This window comes from Peromyscus leucopus, chromosome 19, assembly GCF_004664715.2.
Source record: "Peromyscus leucopus breed LL Stock chromosome 19, UCI_PerLeu_2.1, whole genome shotgun sequence".
Taxonomy (NCBI): domain Eukaryota; kingdom Metazoa; phylum Chordata; class Mammalia; order Rodentia; family Cricetidae; genus Peromyscus; species Peromyscus leucopus.
The window spans coordinates 54,611,903-54,628,258 of record NC_051079.1 but is presented as its reverse complement, the minus strand read 5'-3'; the positions used below and the strand labels follow the sequence as shown (position 1 = coordinate 54,628,258).

Sequence of the window (16,356 nt, the reverse complement as noted above, 5' to 3'; positions counted from 1 at the left end):
GATGTGGCTCGCAGTAAGTAGTTCGCCCTGGCTAAGTTCCAGCGCCCGGGTTTGGCTGGGCCGGTGGCTGTGAGCCCCAGAACGTGCGCTCCTGGACACAGGGAGCTGTCGGGGGTCAGAGCGACCACGCACCCTGGCCTTACCCAGAAGCAGCAGGCGGTGAGTCGCTTTGTAAGCCAGGCGCTCCTTCTGCAGCTGCTTCTCGATCTTTTTGTTGGCCTCGCGGCGTTCTTTTTCATCCACGCCCTGATCCTCCGCCGTCTTGCTGCTGTTGCCCAAACACCCCATGCCTGCTGGCTCGCACTCCCGTCAGGCAAGTAGGAAGACGCACGAGAGCCAGCGAGAACCCGAGATGTGCACTCCCCGCGACCGCTTCTCCACTCCCCGATGCTGAAAGAAACAGCCTAGTCTCCGGGGGATGTGCGATCGCACCGGCTTCTCCCTCCCCTGCGCCCACCGCACGCTCCCGGCTAACGGCGCGCCGGGAGGCAGGCGCGCCCAGGGAAACGCTCCTTAAAGGCAGGTCGTCTTAGGAACCTGCTGGGGAAACAGCGCGTGGAGCCCGGGGCGCCGGACTCTGCTGGAGGCAGCCGGGTGGCGCTGTGCCCGGGCCCCGCCTCCGCCTGCCTCAGCACCGCCCCGCCGAGATGCCGAGGGGGTGGCGCGTAACCGAAAAGCGGGGTCCTGCCTGCGCAGTGGCTAAGCGCAGCGTGGAGGGCCAGAGCTCGCATCAAAGGGTCCCCACAGAGCGGCTGTGGCCACCCACGTGGCTGACTTGTTTCAAAGTCTGACGTGTGCGCCCCCTGCGGGTCCTGCTCCCCTGGAAGGAGGGCGGGGGGAGGAGGAGAAGGGGGGAAGTCGGGGAGGGACAACAGTAGGAGTTGGCTTGGGGTCTCAGAGCAGCGTTTCCCTAACTCAGTGAGTCAGAGAAGGGACAAGGGGTGCTTACACGCTGGCCGGGGTGACTTCCTTGCACCCCGCGCCCCCTAGTGCATCTGGGCACGTGCTCCTCGCTCTCCCCCGACGCCTCCCTGCTCCCAAGCGAGCGGGGACTTGGGATCATGCATATTCTATCAGGGAGGAGGATCGCTTTTGCTCTCTTCAGCTTCTAGACTATTCCAGCTCGCCCCCGCTACCACCTTTCCAGCCCATCTTCACCTCCAGCCCCCGTTTTTTCTCAGCAGTTTTGTCGAATAGTTCCACTGCTTTTCTAGAACACACCGTGGTGGTTTTGAATCTGACCTTAGAGCAGAGGAACGGATGAGGACAGGAGACTGACACCTGCTGGTCCTTTATTGTGACTAAAAATGAGAGCCCTTACTTAGCTCTGCTAACCTCTGCACTTTGTGTTCGCAGTGTAAGAGTAGGGATGAGGAGGGCAAAAGAGGTGACCGAGCCCGGGTATTGGATTCCAGCACCAAGACGCGGAGGTGAAAAGGAGTCCTAGAGACAATGGGAAGTTGATGGTTCCCAACTTGGCAACAACTAGGTTCTGAGCAGGAAGTCATAAACCTTTGCTTAGGGGTCTCCAGACCCCACATTTCCCCTGCTATCAGCGTGACCTGGCCTGTGTCCCAGAGAGTAGACACAGACTGTGTTACTTTATCCCACAGTCAGACCATGCCCTCCTGGCCCCTTCCCTTAGGCCTGTCTCATCTCTTCTGGTTTCCTCAGCTCTGTCCACTTGCTCCAATCTCTCTCTCTCTTTCTCTCTCTCCCTCCCTCTCTCCTGGTGGGCCCGTTTTCCTAAAGCATGCAAACACGCACCCACACTGCCCATTGCAAACTAAGACCTTCTGTTCCCTCTCCTTGGTTCAACCAATCTTCCTTCCTCCAGGGCTTGTCTCTCCTTCCTCCTGAAACTTTCAACCCCAGGTAGCCTGACAGTGAGTGGCCTGCGCTCCTACACTGAGACTATCAGGATCACCAGTAGATTTGGGCATTTCTGGTCTCTGTGCTCTTCGCAAAGCCAGTCCGGTGCTCTCCTTGAATCTTGGCCTTTAGCACGCCACCCTCTGAGTGTTGGATCTCAGCTCACCCTTTCTCCCCAGAACACGACTGCCCATTGTGCCTACCCACACCTCCAACCTACTCCTTCAAACCCTGTACTTTCCACGGGTTTGCCAAACCACGAGGCATGGGAGTGACCCCGGTTTGTTTTTCTCTTGCAAAACACGAAAAGTTGCTGTGTCCTGCTGGATGTTTATTAAATATATGTCCCATCCTCTACCGCTCTTCCGCCACCACGGTGGGCTCTGGTCACCCATTCCAAGCACAGTTTCAGCAGTACAGGCCAGTTTCCATTGTCTCTCGTCTTATTCAAATAATTATTTATTCAACACTGCCTGAGTAGTGTTACCTTCACATTGCTATTCTTAGTCACCCCCACTCCACAACACACAAACTCCTTCCCTGGTTCTTCTAGACCCTCCGACTTCTCCATGTTCCCTCACCCCACCCCTCCTTCCTAACCGGGTGGGTTCAGGTTCATTGTTGCTTTGCTCTGGGGAGCAGCTGTGGCTCCTTCTCGGGGCCAGGCCTGACTCACTGTCTCTCTTGTAGCTGCACTGGATTAGTAAGGGTTCTCTGGAAGAACAGAACTGACACGGTGAATATATTTTACAGCAGGTTTATTAGAATGGTTCACACCACATGGTCTGGGTAGTGTGACAATGGGTAGTCTGATGGTGAGAAGCCGAGAATCTATTAGCTGCTCAGTCCATGAGACTGGAGGTCTCCGCAGTCCCACTCATGTGCTGGAGACCTGGAGGATTCCTGGAGCGCTGCCGGTCTTCGGTTTATTTTAGGAGGTTGACAAAGCTTGTTCTAATAGCAGCGAAGGAAAGCTTCAGGAACAGGATTAATAGACTTGTCAGTGAGAGTGAAGACAAGCAGGCTGGGAGCGAAGCTCCCCTCTTCCAGTCCTTTCATCTGAGCTGCCTCCTGCAGGAGCCGCCCACATTTAGGGTGGGTCTTCCCGCTTCAAACAATGTGATCAAGAAAGCCCCCCCACAGGAGTGCCCAATGGCTTGCTGTCTTAGGTGATTCCAGATCCAGTCAAGCTGACAACCAAAATTAGCCATCACACACACCTAGAAACCCCCTTTCACGTCTCACAGAGCCCAATGCTTCTCCTTGGTCTCCTCTATCACACTGCATGCAGTGGCTTGTTTCCGGCTGCACTGCAGCTCCATTAGATAGTAGACGCCTTGAGGGCCAAGCTGGGTATCTCCTGCACCAGGACTGGGAATACTGCTGAATGTGAGAAGAATTGACAAAACCAGAGACAATTCCTAGTCAAAGCATGGGCTGCTGTGACAGGGATTTCACGGCCAACTTTTAAATTCATAACACATTTCTCTAGTGTAGCATCTTATTGAAAAGAAGAATACTTTTTTCTAAAGAGCCAAAGCCACAACTTCCCTGCATAGGTAGACATAAACATATTCCATTTTGAACTCCATTAAAAGTCCCGAGTCTACAGAAGACTGTCTAGCGCGGTCACCACATTTGTGAGTGTGCTAACACATGTATCAAACCAGGAGATACTACAACTATTAGGGCAGGCAGAAAGGGAGGGTGAGTAGATGTGTAAGGATCTGTCAATCCTAAAATGCCAAGATATCCATACATTACTAAAAGAGATGGGAACAAAGCAGACGTCATAAAAAGTTATAAAGGGGGAATTAGATTATAAAGCCCTGAAATACTCAGTTACTCTGAAAATATAGTAAAAGCGGGGTTCTGATCAGATATATAAATTAGAATTATAAAATTTAAGGATTAAATACACTGATGTAATGAAAAACCACACTGTACCCAGAAAGTTAGTAGATGATCAATATAATGATCACACATCCATTGGAAAGGTAGCTCCTGGCTTTTGAGTGATGGCTGATACTGGCCTAAGTCCTGTCGCTAGGAAAAAGTTTTAGTGCAAAATATAGGAATTATTAGCACCACCATTTTTCATGCTCAGAGTGGCGACTTAGAAGGGTGAGTGATTGGCTCACAATCTGCCCAATACAACCTATCATGTGTGTGTGCCAGCACACTGTGCTAATTTACAGACTCCATAGTCTAAACCGGAAAGTGTCTGTTTTGTTTGGTGATTTCAGTGAAAATGTGAAAAATGCAAAGTCCATCTCAGCCTGTTAGTAGGCAGGAACTCAAAGGTTCCTCTCCTTCCTTTTCTTTCTTTCTTTCTTTCTTTCTTTCTTTCTTTCTTTCTTTCTTTCTTTCTTTCTTTCTTTCTTTCTTTCTTTCTTTCTTTCTTTCTTTCTTTCTTCTCTCTCTCTCTCTCTCTCCCTCTTTTCTTTCCTCCTTTCCTTTTTCTTTCTTCCTTCCTTCCTCCCTTCCTCCCTCCTTCCCTCCCTCCCTCCCCCTTCTTTGTCTTTGGAATCAAGCCCAGAGACTTGTACATGCAAGTGTTCTACTACTGAGTTACATCCCTGGCTCCCAAACTTCAAAAAAATTAAAATCAATAATCTGCGGTTTGCTATTATAGCCTGGAAAAACCGATCCTCATCCATGTTTCCAAATTTTGAATTAGAACCCAGAATACTCATTGGCTTATCCGGAGTTACAGGGAAGAACTGTAGGGTAACTCAGAAAACTGATATGTATGTAGCCCCGGCAAGGAAAGCATCTGTTGCTAGGCAACCTGAACAAGGCAGCGCTAGGAGGCTGCCCGGGCAGAGCACTTAAACCAGCAGGGTCTGAGGGCTGATCCACGAGCCTCACCGGCAGAGGGCAACAGCAGATGTGATCAGGGAAAAGAGCAAGAGAGCATGGCGTTTGAGGTCTGAAGACAAGGTGTAACAAAGGGCAGTTTCCCTCACTACTGAGGAGAAAGACAGGCAGAGGGTTTCAAAACTCTGATTTAAATCTCTTACATTTTAGTTTTGAGAAATTAAAATAATGACTTGAAAGTCTCCATTTGCTTCAAACACCGAAGAGAATGACAGCTTCTTCCTCATGAGCTGGAAATGAAGTCCAGGGTAGCAAGAAGGGATCGTACCTTCCCATTATCAGGCAGTTCAAAAAAATTTAATTAACCAGGAGATGAAAAACGTTCAGGACGGGTTGTTTCAATTAGCGGCAGCCCTAGAGTCAGGAAACGGGAACAAATCTGAAAAAAATGAGTCAAGTGACGCATCCCGAGAGATGTCAGGCACTAAAGGTGAGTGGAAACATTTAGCTTGTTCTTCTGTTGTGTTGGTACTTTTGATGATGTTCAAGACTAAAACTGCAGCAAGACCTTTGGTGTGGGTTCATCAAATGTCCTAAAAGAAGCACAGAGCAATTGTGAGCGCCGAGGAGCAAGAACCGTGTTTGGAGACACTCACAGCTGCAGCCAGAGAGCAGCTCACACACAAACTGGGCCATGTGGTAGCACAGGGTGTCACAGGCAGGGGTCCTTGCATGACAAATGGCACAATCGTCTGCTGTTTTATCCCACCACTCAGTGTCTTGGTGGAAATAGGCTGTCACTCATTTTTAGCAGACTAGATTATTAGATCACTATGACCTAATTATAACACATGGAAAGTATTATGGTACATTTCAACATTTTTTTTAAACAGAAAAGCAGAGAAATAGCTTCAAGTTTCCTTTTCTGTACATACTCTGAGATCAAATATTTTCAAATTTATTGAAATCACATGTCTTCCCCTTTTTCTTACTCCTGCAACAAAAGTAACATGAAGTAGCCGTGAGAGGTGCCATCCACAAAGAATTAGAAACTGACGGTTTTAAAAACCAAAAAGCAGCCCATCAAGCAGGGAGAGGATGCTAAATGTCACCAACTCCTCTTTGTGTCCAAAGCACAGGATTTCAATGTCCCTGTTCAAATATTAGCCATGGCACAGAGTTTAACAACTGTATATGGCAGGAGGCAGGAGGCAGGAGGCAGGAGGCAGGAGGCAGGAGGCAGGAGGCAGGAGACCGCCAGACACATTAAAAAACAAACTCAAACAATACAACAAAAATATCCTATGTGCCATAAGAGGGAATTTGCAGACAGAATGGAAACATCAATGCTTTCAATCCAGAAATCCTGCGAAAGCCACCAAACTCAACTAGGCTCTGTCACGTCTGAATAAGTGTCTTCTGAAAGCTCGTGTGTTAGTAAAGACTGTTCTAGCCCCAGGCACTATTGAAAAGTGGGCCTAGTGGGCAAAAGAATGTGTCTTCTGGTCATTGAAGGTGTGCCCTCAAAGGGGATAGTGAGACTCTAGCTTCCTTCTCTTTCACATCTTGGCTGTGTGTGTGTGTGTGTGTGTGTGTGTGTGTGTGTGTGTGTGTGTTGTGGATTTATTGTTGTCGTGTGGTGCCCTCAGTGCAGCGAGACATTGATGGCCTAAACCATTCACAGCTGTGTGAAAGGAAAACTGAGACACAGTTGGTGCGTGGCTGGGCCTTGAGATTATAAAATTGGGTGAAATAATATCCCTGACTTCCGATACCATAATAGTCTAGTTAAGCAGACTAGACCTGGCATCAGTTTCTATGATTTCTATCCAGATCCCAGTGGGAACACATAGGGATATGTGTGGTCAATTCTAAAAGTACAGAAAACAAAGTCCTTGCTTTCCTAGAGAAACTTCCACTAGCCTATGTGAGTCACTGTTCACTTCAAGTTTTAAAAAGTCAGCAAAAGGGGGCTGACTTCCCGCACGTTATTTGAGCCTCGCAAGATGCACATCATCACCCACAGTTCCTCTGAAAGTAACATGAGGGACTGGGCAAGGGGGAGAGCCTCACTCCCAGGAGGACCTGGAACCCCCATCCTTACAGACTGCAGAGAACCATACCATTTTTTTTCCCCCTGATACAGAATGAACATTGAATAAGCCTACCTCCCTTCCCACTCATTAGGGAGATTAATCTGCATATAATGAGTGTTGAATTAATTATCTCTCTGCCCAGTTGCCTTAGCAACTGGTTTCTTTTAGAATTTGGTTTAGTTACAGAGTTTAAAGCCACCATATTCCTCATGATAGAATATGAAATCAAACAGAGGATAAATGTATTTTATCCTAGCTGCCAACTATGGGCACTCAGTGTCCTAAAACTCAGTATCCTAAAACTTGCGGGGCGCTTGGCAAAGAACAAGCGGGAGAGAGCTTAATGCTCGTCTGTGCATTATAGAGTTCCCTCATTGATGCTTTACATTTCATGCTTTGCACTTCTTTCTGAGAATTTAAACCAGAACGAGGGCTGGGGGTGTGGCTTAGAGACAGAAGACTTGCTTGTATGAGGCTGGGAGTTCAAGCCGCAGCACTGGAAAAAAAAAAACAAAGAGAAAGAGAATAAAAGGAGAAAAAATAAACCAACCACGGTTGACATCCAAGAGGGATTCTCTCATTCCAGAAAAGTCCTAAACGAAGGTAGGTAAGCCATAGGATGAGCAAATGCAGAAGTGTGTGACCCTGTGATTGACAGGAAGAAACAGCAGACAAATACGGGATGGGAGGACCAAAACCAAAACCAAAACACAGGGATGGATGGGGATCATAGAACAGGATGGGGCCATGCTCATGGCTCGGTTGGCTCAGGCCTCTGCAAGCCTGTGTGCCTCTGTGTGTATTGTCTGCTGAGAAAGGCAGGAAGTTAAGATTTCCTTGTAGTTGCAGGCATGCTTGTGTGGAAGAGAGGATCCTCTTTGGAGTGACAGCCCGGATTTGTGGTTTCAGGAGAGTGTCTTTCCTTTTGAGCAGGGTCTCACAGGTAAGGAGGGAGAAGGGGCATCCCATGCACCTATGCTCAGGTTGCAGCATGACTTGGCTGCACAGTTGGGAGATTTGAACTTCCAGGCTGACAGAGGCAGCTAGCTTCTCTGTCCTGAGCTGCAGCAGGTTCTGGAGGCTCTACCTTCTCCCCATCTCCAGGGATCTGCCCCTGTCTCCGAGGAAACTTTCCCTGACTCCCTGTCCTAGCTCCTGGGCACTTTCTCAAAACTATCCCTGATCAATGTGGCACGGAAGGGCTCCCTGCTGCTGCTGCCCCTGACACACCCCTACCACGCAGTGGTTTTCTGAGCCTTCCCCACACCTTTATAAATAACTCTTCACTAGATAGCTTGTTATTTCCCTCCAGGGGCTCCACCGAACAGCACCTTCCTGAGCTAACGGCACAGCTTGTGGAAAGGACCTGGTTCTCAGTCCCCAGCTCCTAATTCGTCAATGCCTTTGTCTAGCTGCAGACCTGTACAACTGTAGATAGTCCTGGCACGTTTTCAACCTCGGTGGCCCGAGAAGGGACATGAACCAGTAGACTGGAAAGATGCAAAGCCAGATAAGCGGCCGAGCCTATTGCAGAGAGCCCAAGGCCAGTGCGGTGGTAAGGGGAACACAACCAAGAGAAGAATGGTGGGGTAGACGTTTGGTTTGCGAGACCCCAGTGTTGAGAAGTCAGGAGAGAAGGAGATGGCAGACGACTCAAGGCTATTAGAAACTGACTCCAAACAAATACACCCAATTTAAAGCATGCATTCGTCATGACTGTTTGGAAGAAAGCGGTTTTTCTCACCTGTAGAGACTGTTAGACCACGCACAGTGAGTATGTATGGAAGCCCCCAGATGACCAGTCAGCAACCAACACATATGCATTTTAAATGTGAAATAATGCCCAGCTTATGGGGATGCTGCAAAAAGACTGGAAGGTTCCCTCTGCACTCTACATCCACATGCTCTGACGGTTAGCATTTGGAAACACTCTACTTGTCTGTTTTCATAATTACACATTCCCCCTGAACTATTTGAGAGGAGGCTGTGACATTCTGTCTCTCTCCATATCACACTCGCTAAGGACAAGAGTCTCGTATGTAGCCACAGGACTCTGTTTTCTCATCTGGTCTATGTCCAAAGCTAGTCAAGGATGCTCTACTTATAGACATGGTCTGAATGTCTCCCCCAGGAAGGCTCATTCTCCTTGGTATGGGTTTGTGAGAGGTGGTAGGGCCTTTAAGAGGTGGAATTTAGTGGAGGGTCATTGGTGGCATAGTCTTTTGAAGGATTATTAAGCAGTTCTCACGGGACTCCAGTTAGTTTTCACTAGACTGGAGAATTAGAGAAAGCCGCCCTGACTCTCTCTGGTCCCTTACAACTCTCTTTCTCATCCTGTAATTTTTTCTTCCCTCACATTCAGAGATGACATTGTGGTATTTGGACTTTCAGCCTTCAAAACTAAAGACTTAAAAAGAAAAGTTTTTTAAATGACTACACTGGTCTACATCCCATGCACCCTCTTACTTCCTCCATTATTGCTATGGTTACTTCGAATGCCTGGTCTTTCTCCTGGAATGAGCCCCCCTCTCCCATATGCCTCTTAGGAGCCTGTCAGACCCCTGATGAGTCCAGGTGAACCAGAGAACTCCAGCACCTTCCATTCAGAGTCAGGTGTGCTTCCCTTGGAACCTAAACGTTACCCATTGAAGGAGCCATGGGATCACAAGGGTCCTGAGCTGCCCACAGAGTACCTGTGCTATGCATAATGCAAGCTATTCTATCTTCTCCCAGAGCACGCTGCTCCCTGAGAGGAACTCACTTGGACCAGAGCTTCCAGTTCCAGAGTGACTGGACTGATTTAACCCACACTCTGTGACCTGACCCATTCACGCAGAGACACACTGCTTCTTTCCCCCAAGTCACCACAGAGCTTCTAGAAAGATATATGTCCTTTGGACAAGTCCTTGAGGATGCTGAGGTCACCTTGTATGTGGGGCTGAAAAGCTCTTCTAGGACAGAGGCGTTTGTAGGGTGGACCAGAATGTCCAGGAATGTGCAGAAACATGTGGACACGTATCTTGAGTGTTTTTTTTTTTTCTTTTTCAGAAAACATATTTCCAAGAGAAAGAAAGCACAGCCATGGGATGATGGGAAGCTGCTGGTGTGTTATGTCTAGTTCAGGCCTTTGGCCCGTCTGTCTAGCTGGGCTCCCACAGAGCAATCCTGCCACCTGCCTTGGCATTCGTCACAGGGAGAACTTGGGGTGTGAAGCAATTCCCTTCACGCAGAAGAAGGTGTGACAGTGCTAGCTTACCCTTCTTATGGTTTGATTACAAAATGTCCTATAGACTCCTGTGTTTGAAGACTCAGTCCCTCATTGAGGGCATTTTTTTTTTTCTGTAGAACTTTAGGATGCGGGGGCAGCTGGAAGGGGTGGGTCACAAGGAGCAGGTCCTCAAAGGGTATCCTGTCCCTGCCCCTTCGGGTCTCCCTGTGTCTTTGCTGGTGGTTGTCATGAGCTAAGGGTCTCTGATTCTGTCGTTAAGTTTTCCCATCAAAGGCCTAGAAACAAAACTAATTAACCGCAGACCAAAGCCTGTTTAGCCACCAAAATAAACTCTTAGTCCCTTAAGTTGATTTTCTCAGGTTATTTGTCACAGTGCTAGGCACCTATGATCCCCTCAGATCGAGCATGAACTTGGATGGGGCAGCCTCTGGATCACACAAAAGGCCCAGGGGCGTGTGATAGATTGTGAAGTTTGGCGCGGAGGGTTGTTTCTCTGTGCGACAGCACCACCTTGTGGATGCTTTGAGGGATAACCCATTTGTGAGCCCGGACGTCGAGCATCTCTGGGAACGCAAGATAGAGCAGAAGGCAGAGCAGGAACCCTTCAGGACTCCTCAGCAGACCCTCTTTTCCCTCTGTTTCCTGCTACTTTCTTCTAAGAAATTAATTATTAATCAAATTATTCCTTGACAATCTCATGTATGTTTATAATACACTCTTCCCATATCCTTTATCATCCCCCTTCAATCGATACCAATTCCTCTCCTCCCAGGGAATCCTATCTCATTGGTTTTTTTTTTTTTCTTTATGACACACTGGATTTAACCAGCGCCTCTTAGATATCCACAGGTGTATGAGTAGCTCACCAGTGGCTACTTCCTTAAAGACAAAGACCCCCCTTCTCCCGCCATGCCCTAGGCTACCATTAGCACCCTTTGGCATGACCCACAAACCTCTCCTCATCTATGACTGCATGTTTGTGGGCTCAGCTTTGTGCAGGTCGTACGAAGGAAACCACAGCTTTTGTGAGTTCACGAGTGCCACAGCTATGCCATGTCCGTAAGACAGCATTCCGGGTCCTTCCGCGCTCTCTTCTGCAATGTTCCCTGAGGAGGTGACCCAGCTGTCACTTTTAGGACTGAGCATTCAACATTCACTTTTTCTTAGCACCTTGACCAGCCATGAGTCTCTATATTAACCTCTATATTTGCATCATTTGCTACAAAGAGAAGTTTCTTTGATCAAGACTGAAGACAGTACTAGTCTGTGGGTATAAGTATAAACATTTAGGAGACAGTTTGACATGCCACTTTAACAAAACAAAAGCCAGAGGTTCATCCCTCATGCTTATGAGTTCCTAAGTCATGAGCCCATGACCAAGTCCACAGTACAAGTCCTGAAGTCCTTTCTATGGAGCAGACCTCAGATCCAATTAAAAAAATATTTATTTATTACATATACAGTGTTCTGCCTGCATGGATACATGCAGGCCAGAAGAGGGCACCAGATCTCATTACAGATGGTTGTGAGCCACCATGCGGTTGCTGGGAATTGAACTCAGGACCTCTGAAGAACAGCCAGTGCTCTTAACCACTGAGCCATCTCTCCAGTCCATTTGATTGTTTATTTTTTATTTTTTTATGCTTTTTTTTTCTTTACCGGAGCTGAGGACCGAACCTAGGGCCTTGCACTTGCCAGGCAAGTGCTCTACCACTGAGCTAAATCCCCAACCCTCAGATACAATTTTTAAAAGTCAGTTGGTTCACAGCGGCAGAATATTCACAGGAAAAACTTTGTTTTCCTGTGCTTGATCTGAACAGCCCCCTTTCTACCCAAACTTGACGGCTCTGAGAGATACAGGTTTCTTTTCACGTTACAGAGCGGGAAATGGAGGCCTGGGTAAAGTCTGTTCCTCAACGTCACGCCGGGAGAATGCGGCAGTGCTTGGATTCGAATCTCATTCCTCATTCTTATACACTCACTGTCCCTCCCAGCAGACCACAGGACTCTAATGACTGCAGCCTTTTACTTATGAGGAAATTGTTCCTGCCCACACCACGCCCCTCACCCACCTCACCCTTTAAAAAAAAAGCACATTGTATTTTTCATTAGAATGACATTCATTGTCTTTGGAATCCATTTTTTTCCTTGTGTTTGGGGCAGGAGCTCTTCCTTCAGCCTGCACTCAGGCCAATGGGGGAGGAGTTGGGGGGGGATCTTAAATGCTATTGCTTCTGTACAATTTCCAAATGTGAAGTTTGTAGCTTTAACCTTTGGTAACAAATACTAATAACACCAGCTTAAGTGCTGACTTGGCATGCTACTTTGTAAGGTTTAGATGTAAACAGTGGAGGCCAGCAGTTTGTGTATTTGTGAGACAAAGCTTCTCTCACTGCGTTTGTTTTTAACTTGGGGGACTACTGCATGCTTTGTGTTAAGTTGTTCTCCTCGTTCCTCCTCCAATACCTGTCCCCTTGGTTTTAAATAAAGTGTCCTTGAAACCACAAAGAATAAAAAGTAAAAATAAAAAAATCAGTTGGTTGCCCCTGCAACGGTTTGCCTCTTGTCTGGCAAATTGGTATTGTAGCATTACAAGGTCCAAAGACAGGAAAGACCATTGCTGATCATCACCCCCACCCCCCATGAACTTACAACATAAGGAAGACTAACCAGCATCAGTTCCAACTCCCAGCTCAGTTTCAACACAGTCGTGTTTTATTCTACAACCAAGGAATTTGATGTTTTCGACAATATGGTCTTACCATCCAGTTCTGGTAGGCAACTAAAGGCAGTGGCCCTAACCTGTATAGTTGGGGCCGGGTGGTGGTGGTGGTGGTGGTGGTGGTGGTGGTGGTGGTGGTGGTGGTGGTGGTTCTGAGTCCATTCTTGACAACTCCTGGGTTCTAAGCCTGATACTAGGATTTTCAATAACCCATGTCTTCTGAGATTGACATTATTCACCCATGCAGCATAGCTCTATTTAAAGTACCCTCTTCCCCCTTTTTTTTGAGACAGGGAATCACTATGTAGCCCTGGCTGGCCTCAGACTCAGAGATCTGCCTGCATCTGCCTCCCCGGTGCTAGGCTTAAAGGTGTGCACCACCATGCCCAGCCCCATTTGAAGTCTTTTTAAAGTTATGTTTTAAAATTAGCTTATGGAGTTGTGGGCTTCTATGTGATTCCTTTGTACATCCTTGTTTGGATTACATCTGTTAGGATTCTGTACATGCGCAGCTCGGGGGTGTCTGGTGCCTTACGTCATCAGCGGGCGACTGTGTCCCTGCAGGGACCCCCATGCTCTCTCTCTGTGCTTCTCTTGCTTTGTTTCCTCCGCCAGGCCTGGCTCCCCCCCCCCCTCCATTAAAGCCCTATAAACTATATTTGGGTTCTGCTGTGGCCGTGACTCTTCGGCCGACCCACCCGCGCTGTTCATCCTTTCAACATCTCACTGATTAAACTCTACCCTCCGTTACTCACCCACCCTCTCTAAACTGTACCACCCTCAGCATCCCTCCCCATTTAAGGTCTCTTCCACTGCCACGTCCCTGTTGTTATTTCCAGGTTGCTACATTCCAAATTAAACAAACAAATCTAAAAAAATTGAAGCTATGACCCACATATAATATGATCCACATATAAGAGAGAACTTGTGGTATTTGATTTTCTGGGCATGGGTTAGCTCATTCAGTGTGGTATTTTCCAGTTCCATCCATTTCCTCATTTCCTTTTCTTCCTTCTTTCCTTCTTTCCTTCTTTCCTTCTTTCCTTCCTTCCTTCCTTCCTTCCTTCCTCTTTTTCTTTCTTTCTTTCTTTCTTTCTTTCTTTCTTTCTTTCTTTCTTTCTTTCTTTCTTTCTTTCTTTCTTTCTTTCTTTCTTTCTTTCTTTCTTTCTTCTCTCTCTTTCTTTCTCTCTCTCTCTCCTTCCTTCCTTCCTTCCTTCCTTCCTTCCTTCCTTCCTTCCTTCCTTTCTCTTTCTTTATTTCTCTTTTTTTGGGGAGGGGTTTGGAGACAGGATTTCTCTGTGTAACAGCCCTGGCCATCCTGGAACTCATGCTATAGACCAGGCTGGCCTTGAACTCACAGAGATCCACCTGCCTCTGCCTCCTGAGTGCTGGGATTAAAGGCATGCACCACCACTGCCTGGCTTCCATCCATTTTCTTATAGCTTCTATAAGTTCATTCTTCATTACACTGAATAAAATCCTGTGCTGTAAATATACATTTTCATGATCTATGCTTCAGCTGATGGACGTATAAGCCAATTCCATTGGGTGTAGAGCAGCAATGAACACTGATGAATGAGCAAGTGTCTCTATAGTGAGATTTAGCATACACCCAGGAGCAATGTAGCTGGATCATTCTAGGTTTGTGAAAAACCTCCAAACTGATTTCCAAAGTGGTTGCACTACTTTACATCCCACCAGCAGTTACTGGGTGGTCCTTTTCCTACATCCATGCCAGCATCTATTGTCATCTGTATTCTTGGCCATTCAGCCCGGGGTGAGGTGGTTTTGATCTGCATTTCCCTAATAGCTAAGAATGTTGTGAACACATTGAAGTGTTCACTAGCCATTTGTCTTCCTTCTTTTGAGAATTCTGTTTAACTACATAGTCAATTTTCAAGAGGGCAGTTTGCTCTCTTGAAATAAAAAAAAAATCACTTTATTTCTTAAACATTTTATTTTATGAGCATTGGTGTCTTGGCTGCATGTATGTCTTTGTGAGGGTGTCAGGTCCCCTGAAACTAAGGTTACAGACAGCTGTGAGCTGCCATGTGAGTGCTGGGACTTGAACCCAGGTCCTCTGGAAGAGCAGTCAGTGTGCTCTTAACTGTGGAGCTATCTCTCTAACCCTTCTCTTGAAATTTTTAAAAAGTTCTTTTCATAGTTTAAGCCCTAATTCTCTGTCAGATGTACAGCTGACAAAGATTATTTTTTCTTATTCCATGGTCTCCTCTTCACTCAATTCCGTTTCCTACGTTGTCCAGAAACTTTTCAGCTTCTTGGGGTCCAGTTTGCTGAATGTGCTACTGGAGTCCTGTTCACAAAGTGCTGATCTGTGCCTTTATGTCGAAGCACATACTTTGTCCTCTAGCACTTTAGAGCATCAAGTCTTATCTGAGGTTCTTGATCCATTCGGGGCTGTTTTACACAGCGTGAGAGATAAAGATCTGGTTTAGCTCTTGTACATACTGATATCCAGTCTCCCCCATACCATATGTTGAAGATACTGACTTTTCTCTGCCATATATTTTGGCATATTTATTAAAAAATGAGGTAGCTGAAGGTGTATGGACTTACATCCATGTCCTTTGCTCTGTCCCACTGATCTGTTTGTTCTTGTGACATACACTGTTTCTGTTACTATGGTTTTGTAGTTTGACTTGAAATCAGGTATGGTGGTCCCTTCTACTGCATTCTTTTTGCTCGGGATTGCTTTGGCTATCATCAGTATTTGTGTTCCCATATAAGATTTAAAATGGCCTTTTCTATGTCTGTGAAGAACGGTCCTGGAGCTTTGGTTGGGATTGCTTTTGGTAGGATGGGCATCTTCACAGTATTAATTCTTCTGATCTGTGAGCACAGGAGGTCTCCCCATCCTCCTCTCTTTCTTCAGTATCTCAAAGTTTTCACTATAGAGGTCTTTCACTTTCTTGCTTCCATGTATCTCCAGATAGCTGATTATTATTATTATTTTTATTGTGGTCCTTGTGAATGGGACTTCTCCCTGGATTCCTTTTTTCAGTACGTTTGTCTGTGGTTTATAGGAAGGTAATGGATTATTTGTATGTTGATTTTGTATCTTGCCACTTTGCCGAAAGTGGTTGTCATCTCTAAGAGTTCCTCAGTGCCATCTTCAGAGTCTCCTACGTATGAAATTATCCACACAAAGGGATATTGGACTTCTTTTTCCATCTGTATTCCTTTTATTTCCTTTTCTTTTCTTAATGCTCTTCCCAAGACTTCAACAGGAATAGGGAAAGCGGATACTGTCTTCTTGCTTATATTAATAGGAATGTTGTGAGTTTTTCTCCATTACACATGATATTGCTATATGCTTGTCATATAGAACACTTTTATGTTGGTGTGTGCTCCCTCTATGCCTAGCCTCTCTGTGACTTTCATCATGAAGGGATGTTGGATTTGGTCAATGATCTTTCTATTTCTGTGGACATGGCCATGTGATTTTTGTCTTTGAGTCCATTTATGTGACAAATTACATTTACTGATTAATTATCCCAAATTTCTGGAATGAAGTCAACTTGACCCTGATGAATAAAGTATTTTGTATCTATGGTCATGAGGCTTTTTTTTTTTTTTTTTTTTTTTTGTCTTTTACG

General features: G+C 46.4%; 1 protein-coding gene across 1 annotated transcript in view; it reads right to left on the bottom strand.

Moving 5' to 3' along the window:
• The window catches only part of Gnal (G protein subunit alpha L), a 124,860-nt gene that overhangs the window by 89,326 nt on the left and 19,178 nt on the right, over window positions 1-16,356 (bottom strand).